This window comes from Marmota monax, unplaced genomic scaffold (genome assembly GCF_021218885.2).
Source record: "Marmota monax isolate L192 unplaced genomic scaffold, Marmota_monax_Labrador192_F-V1.1 WCK01_AAM20220418_F8-fsc00059, whole genome shotgun sequence".
Taxonomy (NCBI): domain Eukaryota; kingdom Metazoa; phylum Chordata; class Mammalia; order Rodentia; family Sciuridae; genus Marmota; species Marmota monax.
The window spans coordinates 8,926,608-8,942,403 of record NW_026693595.1 but is presented as its reverse complement, the minus strand read 5'-3'; the positions used below and the strand labels follow the sequence as shown (position 1 = coordinate 8,942,403).

Below are 15,796 nucleotides of genomic sequence, written 5' to 3'. Positions count from 1 at the left end.
AATAGGGGAGAAAAGCAAAGCCATCATTGTGGGATGGGATATATTTGTGCTTAAACAAGTACACAGCTCTCACACATCTACCTACATCCTCCCTGGAAATCCCAACAACAAAACCCATACAAGTGATGTTTACATAACCGAAATTAGACTCCAAGAGACAACTTTTTAACAGGAGCAACCAGGACAGAGGACAAACCTAGAGTACTGTTCATCACCGACAAAAAGTTCCTCAGCCACAACAACGATCACCTCTGGGAGAAGAAGTCGGCGTCTAGGCCTCCCTGAATATCTTGATATATTACCAGGGATAGACAGGGAAAGGAGCTTCTCCCCACAAAGCACGTATGGCTTGGAGTAAGACTGTGGCTGGGAGTGAGGAAGTGGAAGTTGAAGGTGAGGGCTTCCACTCCCCAGCCTGAGTGGCCCTGGGCACACCAAAGGGGGCGTTGCTGTGTAGGGAGAAGGGGAGGGAATGGACACTGCAGGCTCTGCCTTCCTCTATCACCTGCCTCTGGGTGGACTTGGCAGGAAGACCTAAGGCACCATCTCTACCTCACACTTCAGGATTCCAGGCATCTCAGGACAGCAGTGTGGAAGGAACAGTGTTTTGAGCTGTTCATTCTCTGTTGACCATCCCCCTTGCTGGCTGGGAATAAGGAATGCTGTCAAGTGAGGATGGAAAGACAAAAACAGCTGCACAGAAGAGCAAGAGGAATAAGCTGGCAGTGAAGAGATGGAGAAACCCAAACACCTGGCATGCAAGAAGTTAGAGGGAGGTCCAGAGAGTGACGGGAATGCCAGGAAGTTTCTGAAGCAATGATCATTTGGGATGGTGGGAAGCAGTTAAACCTGGGAGATGAGCTGAGTGGTGGGAGACAGGAGCGGTCTAGATAGAGGGCCACTTGCCCAGGATACAGCATGACCCTAAGCCAACACACTCTGGGACTGATCATCTCAAAGCATGGATATATTTTAAATAAATAAATATAAATATACACACACACACACACACACATTTATCTTTATTTGTTTTATTTTTGTGTGGTGCTGAGGATCGAACCCAGTGCCTCACACATGTGAAGCAAGTCCTCTGTCATTGAGCCACAGCCCTAGCCCTCATAGGTCCATTTTTACCTGAGAAGGCTTGAAACTTCTTTCCATTTGTTTTATTCCAAACACTTGAGTAAATCTCTTCTATAGAGTTGTTTTAGTAAAACATGGCAAGGCAGAAAGCTGCTCAAAACACTAAATTTTAAAGAGTGATTTTTTTAAAAAAGTGACTTCAAGTTCCAGCCTTTTCCAGACATGCTTTGCACAAGAGGGTATGTGGAAATGCACGACTTTTAACAACTGATGACTATCAGAAGACCCAACCCACAAGTTTCCTGTGGATTAAATGGGAAAAGAAAAACAAAAACATGGTTTGCCCAGACATAAATGATATTTCTGGGAACTTGGAAAAAGGTTTGTTCCACCTCAGTCAGGCTGTTAGCCAGCAATTCTTATCTGGGGACTCAACTTGATAAGGACTTAGGTAAATGTACTAAAAAACATGTTTCATCAAACATTTCTCATGACAGTAGCAGTTTTGCTCCATGAAGAAATCTGGCTCTTAGGGCTAATCTGCAGGAAATCACTGCCAAAAACGACGGCTATGGGCATGTGGGATTTGATCTGGACACCAATGATCAAAGTACCACACACCCAGAGGAGCACCCTGCAGAACCCAGAGACCTCACAAACACAGTATCATGTGTGGTTCCATTGCCATTTTTAATTTAGATACAAAGGAACAAAACAAAACAAACAAACAAAAAACCCATGAAATAGATTGCTCAAGGAAGGGCATAAAGTAAAACCCTGAAAAGATTTCTACTATAAACTGAAGTCTGTCTCACTGCAAACACCCAGTCCTCACTCAGAGATGGGCTTTCATTGGTGGTCTGTATGGTAAGGAAGCTTTTGTTGGAGGAAGGTGGGGAATCATTTTTAAAGGAAATATTGGTTTGTTGTCACTGATTTTTAATGCAACTTTGATTTTTTAAAATATTTTTCCCCAAACTTATTGAGGTATAATTGGCAAATATAAGTTGAACAATTCACGATGTACAACATGATCTGAGATTATATATATAATCTATAGGTTACGCCCATCAAATTAACATGTCCATCATCAGTTACCCTATGTGTGCATGCATGTACACTTGGGGTGGGGGGAGGTAAGCTACTCTCTTGTCAAATTTCATGTGAACACTACAATATTATAACTATAGTCACTATCCTACAATAGATCTTCGGAACATATTCCTCTTATAACTGAAATTTGGCATTCTTTGACTAACTCCTCTTTTTCCGTTTTTAAATTTCCCTTTCTCCCATGCCCCAGTCCATAGCAACTTCCATTCTATTCTCTGCTTCTGTGGTTTTGACTTTAATTTCCACATATGAGATCATACAAGTATCTCCCTTTCTGTGTCTAGCTTATTTCAGTTAATATAATGTCCTGCAGGTTCATCCATGTTTTCCCAAATGGCAAGATTTCTTTTTTCCTAACAGCAGAATAGTATTCCTGTGTGTGTGTGTGTACACAAATTTTCCGCATGACAGTTTTTTGTCATCTGTCCATTTGATTCCATACCTTCATCCATTATTGGCTGATGGACGCTAATGCAGATTTTATATCTTATCTGAAATGTCCATATGAATAACACTGCAGTGAACATAAAGGTGCAAATACATCTTCAACATACTGATTTCATTCTCTTTGGAGATAGACCCAGAAGTGGGAATGGTGGATCATATGGTAGTTCTATTTTTAATTTTTTGAGAAACCATACTGGTTTCCATAGTGACTATACCAGTTTTATTCCCACCAACAGTATGCAAGGGATATTTTTCCAGATCTTTGCCAACACTTTCTCTCATAATAGTCACCTTAACAGGTGTGAGGTGAGAACTCATGTGGCTTTTATTTCCATTTCTGTGATGCTTAATGATCTTAAGCACCTTTTCATATACTATTGGCCATTTGTATGTCATAAGAAACGTCCATTCAGGTCTTTTTCCATTTTTAAATCTGGTTGTTTTTATGTTTTTCTTTTTTGCTATTGAGTTGTATGAGCATATACACAGAAATTTTAAGTTCGATGCAGTCTTCCTTGTTTAATTTTGCTTCTGGTGCCTGTGCTAAAAATTCATTGCCAAGACCCCTGTCCAGGAACTTTCCCATGATTTCCTCTAGGAATTTTCTAATTTCTGTTCTTATGGCCAAAATCCACTTCAAGTTAATTTTTATATATAGGAATCCCATTTGCATGTGGATATCTAGTTTTCCCAGCACCATGTATTAAAGACACTATCCTTTCCCTGTTGTGTTTTCTCGACACCCTCATGCTTCTAAGCAGCTCAGATGTCTAAGGATTCATTTATTTCTTGTTCCCACCAACTTTAACCTTCTTCCAGGGCAGGACCAGGCCTTATTTGTCCTTGTATCCATCTTCCACAATACTAGATCAGTGACCCATCACACAGAGCCTCAGAAGAGAAGCAAGTGATGAGATACAGAATATTAGCTTCTTTGTACTCCAAGGGAAGCACTTTATGGAAACTAAAAACAAAAATCATCAGTTACAAATCAATTTAATCAGGTTTTAGGTACTCCTTGGCTGACCTGAATTATACTGTCCTTATGCCCTCTCTACATTCCCTGTAAATTCCCACAACAGAGCAACAAAAGCTCTAAAAGCAGTTTATATAGCAAAAGAGACCCTCATCCTGTAAGATTAAAGGAGGGCTGGAAACAGCCCCCACTTTTTTTCTGTGGTGCCAGGCATCAAACCTTTTAGGGCCTGGAGGGTGCTAGGCAAACCCCCTACCCCTGAGCTACGTTCCCTATCATTTTTAAAATTTTGATTCAGGGTCTTAGGTTGTCCAACCTGACCTTAAACTTGCCATCCTCCTGCCTCAGCCTCTCTAGTAGCTAGGATTACAGGCATGTGCTACTGCACCCACTTGGGCTGGAAAATTTATTGAAAGAACAAATTTTGTATAAATGTGTTTTCTTCTCCTCCTCCCTTCCTTCCCCAGAGGCTTCAGCAACACCTGTGATCCCCAGGACAAACCAGTGCCACTGGAAAAACATTCGGGCTTCTTCATCTCCCTGAGTACATAGCCCCATGGGAAGGCTGACAGCAAAATGCCACGTTGATTGGTGCCAGGGTTCAGAAGCCAGCAAGTGCATGAGCAGTGCTGGAAACAGGGACCTGCTTTCATGCAAGGTCTTGCTTGGCACACAGGAGGCAAGACATGCTCCTGCTGAGAGGGAAGGAAAGAGGAATCACCTCTGACTGCAGGGATATCTAGCAGTCACAGGAAGCCATGAAGTTTGAGACTTTTTATTGCTAATGATTGAAATCTCTGTTCTTTATTAATTTAAGAACAGTGAAAATACAAATGACTGTGGTCTAAGACCTTTAAGGGTGTGTGTGTGTGTGTATGTGTGTACACATGCATTCTTGTGTGTGTACATGCATGTGCACCCTCCTAGCCTCCAGTAATGGGTCACATCTATATGGACTTAAGACTCATTTTGGGTGATGGTGACTTAAGAATGTCCACATTGTCAGGTCAGTGTGACCTGGAACTTGAATCCAACTCAGTGGACGCAGAGGCTTTGCTTACGCTTGTTGGACTACAATCAGTAACAGTTCATAAAGCTCAACTTTAAGAATACAACTTTGGGAAAGCTAATATAAATAGCCCCAAATTATTAATTTATATTCAAGGCTATTTACTAACCATTTAGCCTACTAACATGTTATCCGATATCTGCCAACTGTCTAGTTACCTTTACCAGATGGAGTCCCCAGCTAAAAATTTTTAACTAGAATAAGTTATTTTTTAAAAATAAAATAAAATTTTTTTAAATAGAATAAGCTCCCCAAAGGGTCAGGGGGACCTCAGGTAAGGAGCTGAACAGAGGGGAGACTGAATACCTAAAATTTCTGGTATTGAGCATTTTGAAAGCATTTTGGTAGGTGAGCCCTTAAATGAGGATTTGGACCAGATTGCACTTAATAAATTATAGAATTTGATTAAGAGGCTTAATTTGATTTATCAAATGATGACTAATTTCAAATCTGGAATTTGATCAAATCAGTTAACAAATGGGATACTAACAAAACTATTCAAGAGTAAAACTGTTAACAGGGCTTAGTCATTGGAAAGGGGGTACTCTTATTCCACCTAAATGGCTAAATAATTTAAAAAAGTTATTAGTGGGATGGGGTTATAGTTCAGTAGTTTTTTTTTTATTGGTTGCGCAAAACATTACAATGCTCTTGACATATCATATTTCATACATTTGATTCAAGTGGGTTATGAACTCCCATTTTTACCACGTGTATAGATTGCAGGATCACATTAGTTACACATTTTTTTAATTTGTTTTTTCTAGATATACATGACAGTAGAGTATATTTTGACATATAATACATGCACAGAATATGTATAACTTCTTCCAGGTGGGAATCCCATTATTGTGGTTGTATATGATGTGGAGTTACACTGGTCACATATTCATATATAAGGATAAAAAATATATATCCAATTCATTCTACTGAATGGAGGCAAGACATGCTCCTGCTGAGAGGGAAGGAAAGAGGAATCACCTCCAACTGCAGGGATATCTAGCAGTCACAGGAAAGGAAGACATGAAGTTTGAGACTTTTTATTGCTGATGATTGAAATCTGTTCTTTTCTAATTTAAGAACATTATTTAAGAACACTATTCCTATTCCTCACTCCCTTCCCTTCATTTCCCTTTTTCCAGTGAACTTCTAATCTTTCCCTCTCTTGTTGTGGGTTAGAAACCACATATCAAAAAACATTCTGCCTTTGGTTTGGGGGGACTGGCTTATTTCACTTAGCATGATAGTCTACAGTCCCATCCATTTACTGGCAAATGTCATTATTTCATTCTTCTTTATGGCTGAGTAATATTCCTTTGTGAGGGCACATAGGTTGGTTCCATAGTTTAGCTATGTGAATTGAGCTGCTATAAACATGAAGTGGCTGTGCCATTGTAGTATGCTGATTTTAAGTCCTTTGGGAAAAAACTGAGGAGTGGGATAACTAGGTCAATGGTGGTTCCATTCCAAGTTTTCTGAGGAATCTCCATACTGCTTTCCAGAGTGGTTGTACCAATTTGCAGTCCCACCAGCAATCTATGAGTCAAGATTTTCCCCCACATCCTCACAAACATTTTTACTTGTATTCTTGATAATGCCATTCTGACTAGGGTGAGATAGAAGATCAGTGTAGTTTTGATTTGCATTTCTCCAATTGCTAGAGATGTTGAACAATTTTTTTCATATTTGTTGACCATTCATATTTCTTTTGTGAAGTGCCAGTTCCTTAGCCCATTTATTGATTGGATTATTTGGTTTTTTTTTTGGTGTTAAGTTTGAGTTCTTTGTCTATCCTGGAGAATAATGCTCTGAGTAGCTGGTGGTAAAGATTTTCTCCCATTCTGTAGGCTCTCTGTTCACATTTTTTTTTTAAAGAGAGAGAGAGAGAGAGAGAGAGAATTTTTTAATATTTATTTTCTAGTTTCCGCGGACACAACATCTTTGTTTGTATGTGGTGCTGAGGATCGAACCCAGGCCGCACGCATGCCAGGCGAGCACACTACCGCTTGAGCCACATCCCAGCCTCATCTGTTCACATTCTTGTTTCCTTTGTGGTGAAGAAGCTTTTTACTTTGATACCGTCTCATTTATTGATTCTTGATTTTACTTCTTGGCTTGAACAATCTTCTTGAGGAAGCTGGTTCTTAAATTGACAGGGTGGAAAGTTGGGATTAATTTTTCTTCTAGTAGGCACAGAGTCTCTAGTCTAATGCCTAGGTCCTTGATCCACTTTGAATTGAGTCTTGTACAGGGTGAGAGATAGAGGATCGATTTATTCTAGTAACAAAGCTTGTGCTTAGCATACACAAGAACCTGGGTTCAATACCCAGAACCATGTTTTTTTAATATTTATTTTTTTAGTTGTAGTTGGACACATACTTTTATTTTTCTTAATTTTTTGTGGTGCTGAGGATGGAACCCAAGGCCTTGCACATGCTAGGTGAGTACTCTACCACTGAACCACAACCCCAGCCCCAAGAACCTTTAAAAAAAAAAAAAGAATTATTTTTATTTTGTTGCTAGTAATTGCTGTACACACTGGCTCAGAAAAGTCTAGTTTTAGGCTATTTTGATTTGGGGGATTGAAGAGTTAATGTCCCATTTCAAGATAAGGCTGGAAGGCAATGGAATGTGATTAATGACACTGAGCAACAGCCAGTAAGAACATTTTGGAAGATATCAGTGTACTTGAAAAAAGGTGTCTGGCCTGCCTAGACCTGAACTAGATAACTTTTCTGAAAACACAACCCAAAAATTTAAGTGAGCTAAATATACTTGGAAAAAATAATCCCTCTGAAGGAAGAGTCTGCTTAATATATTTTTAAATTACAGTAAATTCTCAATATTTTAATACATCTTGGTATTTTAATAGAACAATATATTGTATATGAAACCCTTACAAACTATAGGAAAGCTGACCTGAGAAAAATCTGTGTCCTATAGTCTGTAATACATCCACAAACTGAAGGTGAAAATACTGATAGGTCACCACACACACGTTTATTCCTAGCTGAATACAGGAAAGCTATTACGATCACACAGTAGCTCATCAATTCTAAGAGGAGGATAGGTTCGGCTGTTCTGAACTATGTCAGCTCTTTGCGTAAATACTTACATTTTCAAAATTCAAAGCAATTGGCACAACAAAATCTGATGCCATGTAAAGGGCCAATTGTGTACAGTTATTTGTCCAAAGGGAGAAGTTGCTATCAAATCAGCTTGTCCTTGAGGCTGCAACCTTGGTTTAGTCCTACTCTGTTCTCTTTGGTCCCTCTTCCACCCAACCAGATACATTAAATAGCAGGATGCTTCTAAGTACTGTACAGCTTGAAAGATAACACTGTACAAACTAGTCCCGAGGGATAGATAAGAGTCCCTTCCAAATTCAGAAGCACCATAAATCTCTCCCAGTCTTCCGAGACAGCTATTGACTCTGAAGCAAAATGGAAGATTCAGACCTGCAAAGGGGCTTTTAACTAATCTAGGAAATCTCTTTGAGAGTTGGGGCTGACGGGGGGTGGGGGGTGGGGGGGGTGGTTGCATTTAGTTTTGGCCATTTTTCCTCCTTCAAGCGCTGTGGATTTGTACCAACAGATAGTGAATTTAAGTTCAGAAAAGGTTAAGTCCACATTTGAAAAGCAGTATTTTCTTCAGTCATAAGGTATCTGGATGAGTAAACTTCGGTCAATAATTCTCTACTCTTCTCTTAAGGTGGCAGGTAAGTTTGTTCAAACCACTAGGAGCCATAAATTGTGCTTGGGATAACAGGGTGGAGGCAGTTTTACCTCAGGGCAGACACTAGATGTCCAGCACAGGAGAAGAAATGACTGCCCCCACCCAGGAGGCAAGACCTTCTTACTGAACTGAAGCATGACTTCCCCATGACCAATTTGGATAATGAGGCTGGAGTTTTTTGGTTTTGTTTGTTTGTTTTTAAACCAAATTCTAACATTCACTGTCATTAGAAACAAAACAAAAACAACTTCATGGATGCCCACTGTATATGTTAAGCAGCAAGCTGGGTGCCTACAAGTGATTTTTTTCAAATGCATTCTTTGAAAGAACTATGTCCTTATAAATATTCTGACTATGAGATAACATGCTTCTTGACTTTAAAAATTTATTCTTAACAAATGCATGGTTTTTATATGACACAAGATCCAAATCTGTTATTTTACACTTTGGAATACAGTTGTTTGCTCAAAGGAAGCTGAATTCCATGGGCAGTGTATTAGAAATGATCTTCAGGTCGATGCCATGTGCTTTGGGTGGGTTACAGTAGGGGACAGGTGGGCCATGCTTATTTCTTTGATAATTGCCCACAATAAGCGTGGCATCCGGAAGGTAGCTCCATAAATATTGTTGATCGACAGCCAGAATTCATTCCATGCTTCAGTCTGCCCACACTGTCTCTCCAGAAGATACTCTACTCTATAAATACGTGTTTTCTTCTTTACAGAAGTGATAAATCTGAAATGGAGCCTACTCCTGTGAGAAACTCGAGCAGGAAAGAGGAAAGCGGAACAAGCAACTTGAAGTGTATGCACGTAGGTGTCAGGAACTGGCCTGCTGATCTGAGTCTCTGCCAAGGAAGATAGGTGCAGGGCGTCAGCCTATCTGCCTAAGTGAACGGTGGGAAAACTGCATCAGGAAGTCATTCTTCCTACCAGCCCCTTTGGCTTGTGCCTCCCCCAACAGCCAGATGAAAGAGGAGTAGCTGGCTCCTTATCACCATCTAGCAGCTGTAAAGGTGACACTGGGCTCTGCCTGCCTGGCTGGCTTTGAGATTAAACAGAACATAACTTCAGGGTCCCAAAACTACTTTGGCTTGAGAGCAAAGGTAATAACTTCTCAGACTAAACAGATAAACCCCCTTGAACAAAGGCTGGTGATCTTGAGAAAATAAAGGAAATGAAACCTAGACTATTAGATGTGTGCTACTTCTCATTTCTTCTCTGACCTTTTTCTGATTCCAATTTATCTTTTTTAAAAAAATATTTATTCTTAAGTTTTAGGTGGACACTGTCCATTTATCTTCTGAAGACAAAAGAAATGTCTGGTTTTGAAAAATAAATGCCAAAAAGTGTCAGTTGTAAAACAAATAGACAAAAGAACTGGACAAGGTAAAATAACTTTAGAGACGGTTGAAGTACCATGATTCTTTTTTCTGAAATGGTCGAAGTGTGATTGTAGGAAGAAGTTTTAAGAGCATGTATGGAACTTCACCTTATTCTCCATGGCCATGATGCAAATAGAAGCTGCTCCATCAACACACAGAGGTAGACAATGAGCAGAGCTGTGGCTGACCCACAATGCACAAGAAATGTGAGTGAGGAATTAGTGTTTGCTGTGGAAAGGCACTGAGACTCTGTGTCACACTATATAATTACTGTCTTGATTGATATTGAATGTTTTGTATAGGGCACTTGAGAAAGCTTCGATGGAGGGATGGATGATGGGAAGCATTTAAAAATCTCAGTGTTGAAAATTTGTAGGAATTAAGTATAAACCAAATATTTCTTTTACAGGGTGTAAAGACAAGTAGCTTTTAGATTAAATGTCAGCTTAAGTGACAAAATTAAGGTCTTATCAATTATTTAAAGATTTGGATTATGCAGTTTGATAGTAACTTAATTAGTGATTCAAATGTCTAGTCCAACATTCAGGACAAGATCTGCCGTCTTTAGTTCAAGTTGCTCCAGACGTGAGCTGACAGAGCAACTGTAGCCAAAGACATCACTAAATGACTGACTACCAAACATGACCTCACTTTTGTCCTCATGGATATCCTTACCATGAGGTAGTTCTAGAGACTGGATGAAATTTAAAAACCTAGTAACCCAAACAAGTTCCTAAGTTTGCCTAAACCTAAGAATTCCACCTTATGGACTGAACCACGGAAGCACTAAACATTTCTTTATTGAACATGGGTCGGGGTGTGGTTCGAGGCTGATGCTGGGTTGGGGAGGTGACACTGGTATGACAGCTGCAGAGAGGTCCCTGCTAATCCCTAACATTGAAGTCTTTCTTAAGCTCTTATGCCAGATGGGGCTTGTCTGGGCAGGCAACTGGCATCCACTCAGGTGCTGAACATGTGCATCAGTTGGCATTGCCTATAGATGTTGGCACACAGAGGATCAGAAGTAGGTCACCATTTTCCACCTGGACTCAGCAGCTGTGTTCTCTATTTTCTCTTCCGTTCCACACGAGTCTTTAGTTAGGTCAGGTGCCACTTGATATTTCCTCTCCCACTGTTTTCTACTGTTAGACATCAAGGGAAATATATAAATTTGTTCCTAAGGTCATGGACATATTGGTGACTTAACCTATACCAGAAGCAGGTATTAACTGCGCCAATGCAAAGATCAAGCAGGAACAGTGAACTGAGAACCCACCATCAATCAAGTCTTTCCCTAGAGGATGTGCTACAGGACTGACTGGCCTTGGACTAAGCACCGAGAGAAAAAAATAGGAATCCTAAATTCTAACCCAAGGACTTTTTATAGTTTAATCAATAAGAAAAAAATTTGAGAGAGGTAATGAGATTATTTCATTCCTCAACTAGCACAATTAAGAAGCGAACAGCATGTGATGTGCAAGCCATCCCAGGCTCCACTCCACGAAACTTTCACGGGAGGCGAGAAAAGGAAGCGTGTAGGATGCCAGAGGGACTAAAGCAGCAAAGACTAATTCCACCCTTGTGTATCTAGTAACAGTTTCAATTAAAATGCAATAAAAGAAAATGATACTATAATTCATTGCTTTGAAAGAACATTTTAAAAAATATTTTTTAGTTCTAGATGGACACAATATCTTTAATTATTTTTTTTATGTGGTGCTAAGGATGGAACCCAGTGCCTCATGCATGCGAGGCAAAGCAAGTGCTCAACCAATGAGCTACAACCCCTGCCCCTCAAAGAACATTATTTAAGCATAATGAAGCACCCCAACAGGCTGCATCAGGTAAAGAGACAACAAGGAGTACGAGGAAAAGTACATGTTAGGGCTGTATTATGTTTTAGATGAAAGATGTCCCCTCAAAATCTCACGGATAAGACAATGCAAGAAAGTTTAGAGGAGAAATGATTGGGTTATGAGAGTCTTAATCCAATCAGTGGTGTAATCCCCTGATAGAGATTAACTGAGTGGTAACTGAAGAGGTTAGATGTGGCTGGAGTAGGCTAGGATTGGGGCATGGCTTTGGGTATATATTCGTATCTGTCCAGTGGAGTATCTCTGCTCTCTGATCACCATGTGAGCTGCTTCCCTCCACCACACTCTCCTGCCATGATGTTCAGCCTCACCTCGAGCCCTGAGGAATGGAGCTGATCTTCTATGGACTGAGACCTCTGAAAACATAAGCCCCCAAATAAACTCTTTCTCCTCTGCAGTTGTTCTGGTCAGGTCCTTTAGTCACAGCAGTGAAAAAGCTGACTAAAAAGGGCTGTATAAAAAGTAAACCATAAAATCAAACATGCACAATTTTGTACTAAGTAAAGGCTGTATTTGTATAGAATTAACCACACTCAGAATATTTAAACACAAACAGTAGAAATTTGAGGAGATAGGCTATGATTGTTATTTTTAAAAATATATAAATAAAATAAAATTTAAAAAAAGACTGTTCCACTAAATTCCACAGCCTCATTTTTCACACCAAAACCTCTAAGTCCTGCAGTTCTCAACATCAGGCAATCCCCCTCCCAGGAGGCACACAGAAACCTGTGGGCGGTATTGGGGAGTCATGTCTGAGCGCCTTTCTGACATTTAATGGACAAGGGCCAAGGACGCAACTACCCTGTGACACACAGGACAGCTCCTCACAAGGGGGTGGGGGGGGTGGGGGTCTGTCCTACTAAAGCACCAGCAGCACTACTGCTGAGAAACTGCCACTAGGATTAGGACAGGGACCCACCTTTCCAGGACTTTCAAGTGCTACCCAAGACACACTTTAAACACCCTAAAATTCAACCAAATACCATTAATTTAATACCATTATGGTCTTAAAATACTGTAATTCTTAATTTAAAAAAACCTGAAAAACTTTGTAATTGCTACCAGCATCCTAGCCCAGGGACCCTGCACTGGCTGGATTTGTCTGCTGGCCCACACAAGAAACATGCCAAACAGAAAGAGGAAAAATGAACTTCAGGCAGTTTGATCAAACATCCCACAAAAGCAGTCACAGTTTATAGGAGTAAACAAGCCAAGCGATCTACATATGTCGATTTGGTTAGGCTGTGTTAATCAGAAAGCCGGCCTTCATTCCCTTGGCATCGGTCCTCAGCAAGAGGAAGTTTTTATTCTCAGTGTGAGGAAGTTCTGAAGTTAAAACAATTTGGAGCTTTTTATTTCAAAGCGGGTCTGTTTCATAATCTCTCCTCAAATATGAAAATGAGGAAAAGATTTTACATAAATTGGGAAAACCACCTCATTTCCTAAGAGGTGGGGTTGCTTTCAGGCTAGAGGTGATAAGTGAGCAGACACCCAGGCTCTAAGAATTATCAACACAGCTGGTTCCTGAAAGATCCCAGTAGCTCTTGCTCTGGTCTCCAAGTTCAAAGAGAAAGGAATAAAGAAAGTGGCCAGAAACCCCGCAGCTGCTGGCATGACCATGAGCACTGCTGACAGTCACTTCCTGTGGAGAGAGACCCTCAGGTCCTCTAGAGAGGCCTGCAGCTGCTGGGTGGCACCTTCTCCCTGGCCGACTTAAGGGGAGGAGGAGATAGAATACCCCTTCCTGGGGGGTGTAGAGATGGAATTCTGTGTGCTGCATTTGATGGTTTTCTTCCTTTTAGTTTTGTATTTAAGAGTCAAGATCACATGCAGCTTCCCAAAAGGCTGTCGATGCTGCCATCTAGTGAGTACTGCCCTCTTTACAACTTAAGGGCTCATGGGGCTATATCCTAAAGAGTTTGGGAAGCCTGAGCACCCGATTTTTAATTTCTTTTGAAGTAATGCGTCCTGTAGATTGATATGAGAAATAAAGTAATAAAGTTTGCAATCTATGGATTATTCTACTTAGGAATTAGCAAAACTTCAAAAATGAGCACATTGGAGTGTACCAGCAAGGTTCATTTCTCCAAAGGACTGAAGCTCTGCTGCCTCCAGCAGTGACTACACAGCCACACTCCCCGTCAGTATGCTGTTGCAGCAGGGCCCGCTTGTCGCTGTATGCTGAGAGCTTGTGCTTTTCCTGGTTAGTAGCCTATATCTGGTCACAATTCCTCATTTGCCTTGGCTTTGAAGGAGCATGGAATTGAATGAGTAACCTCTTCCTGAATGTTTCCAAGCCCTCCCCCAATACCCACTATCTCCATCTTTGCCCCACACTCCTCCTTTGTACTACTTTCCCTCTGTCCTAGTATCTTTGTCTGATTTTAAATGTTTGTGTTTTTTTGTTTGTTTTAACTGAAACAAGATTGGGTGTACCCAAATAAGACATTAATGATATTTGCTGCATAGATGACGCTCCTTTTGGGATCTTGATCATGGATATGGATGTAGTTATGCAAGGCAATGGTGATCCCTGTCTCATTTGACTCTGAGGATTTGTCTCTACTTGCAAACTCTCCATTAAAAGGGCTGTTGATGATCTAAACTTGGGCTCAAACCAGTGCCTCCATCAAAGAACTCATTTATAACTGCTGTCGTCTTTTCTCCTTCCAATGTGGCCTCCTAAGATGTGGGGCTTAAATTTCTCCTGCTTCTTCAACTGACGAGATAGTTTCTTTACTCCTCATCCCACAAACCCACTCTGTCTCTTTATTTCTACACTCTGTCATTCCTAGGTAGCTGACCAATGTATTACAATTTACAAAGCTTTTTTATATTACTTTTTTTCTATCTCAATATAAAGGCTCGTCTGAAGGCAGAACATAAACTTATGAGCAATAGGCATGGACAGAACAATACAGAAACCCTGAAGGCTCTCCTTGAAAAACAGGCTGATATGGGCTAGCTTATCTCCATTGCAGTGCACACCATTCTTATCTAAGAAGTGAGGCCTACGTCCTGCTCAACTGCTTTCAATCCATGTTTAGATAATGACTCCCAGGGAGAGTTCATCACTGGGACATCTCAGACTTTGCATTGAAGTTTCTTATCTCCAGTAATTAGATATTAGAAAAAAAATACAGATTGCAAAAAAATCACATTCTCATTCCTACACCCAAGAGCCGCCAACACATGGCTCCGTCCATTTTCTTCAGAACTGCCCAAAGCACAAAACAAGTGATAGCTTCCTATGGCAAAGGATAGTGTAGGAAGTGGGTGGGTTGCTGGAGCAGATACTCTGGGTATTGTGTATGTACATTAAGCACATAAAAGAAGATCTTATTTTAAAACATTGTGTTTTACAGGTTCAGGCTTATGCAGAGTTAGATGGTTAAGGTGACAATGAAAACTGAAAAATTATAGGGAAGATAAATGATCGAAAAGGCCTAGGAAAATGAGCAACAGTATCATCTAAAGGTCAGGTAATTAGTGTCCAGGGTTGTGAATTTTAGACACACTCCTATGTAACGAGACAGATTATTTTGAGAGTGACGTGGAACATAATGTCCTCTGCGGCTTCTTTGTGTGGAACGGGCCTTCCTTGCAAGGCCCAAGGAAGATGCATTTGAAGAGTAAGACAGGAGACCAGGGTCTCGTGGTTTTTATTCCACGTTCAGTTGTCACTTGAGGCAACCCCTTTTCTTCTTATCTATGCTCTAGACATAGTCTTGGAGATAAAGTCCAACTACCCAGTTTTATAAATCAGAAACTAAGCCACAGAGTCAGTGAGGAACCTGGCCTAATGAGTCACCGTTGTTCAGTGAAAATGGTCTGAGACTTACTAAAAGACTTCTTAGCTTGCCTGTTATTTTTAATAGAAGGTTGGAGACTGGCCCCAGTACTAGCTAATGGAATTCAGTCAGCTGACAATGACACCTCTGAAGGCCAAAACCCACCAGCATGCCAGGCCACCTTCCCTTTAGACATGGGGGCTGGAGGCAGGGCTAGCAGACAGCGAGATGGCCACCTGATGATGTTCTAGCCAGAGTCACAAAGCAAGGGAGCACAGGTCACAGAAGACCTTTTAGAGACAAAGATTAAAAATAACCCCA

General features: G+C 40.6%; 1 protein-coding gene and 1 long non-coding RNA gene across 4 annotated transcripts in view; one reads left to right on the top strand and one right to left on the bottom strand.

Moving 5' to 3' along the window:
* Kank1 (KN motif and ankyrin repeat domains 1) overlaps positions 1-15,796 on the bottom strand; it is a 208,429-nt gene that overhangs the window by 92,010 nt on the left and 100,623 nt on the right. The gene's annotated exons all lie outside the window — the stretch shown is intronic.
* Positions 8,214-9,614, top strand: LOC124102927 (uncharacterized). Its single transcript, XR_006855036.2, has 2 exons — positions 8,214-8,406; positions 9,148-9,614. It is a non-coding gene; the product is annotated as an uncharacterized LOC124102927 (long non-coding RNA).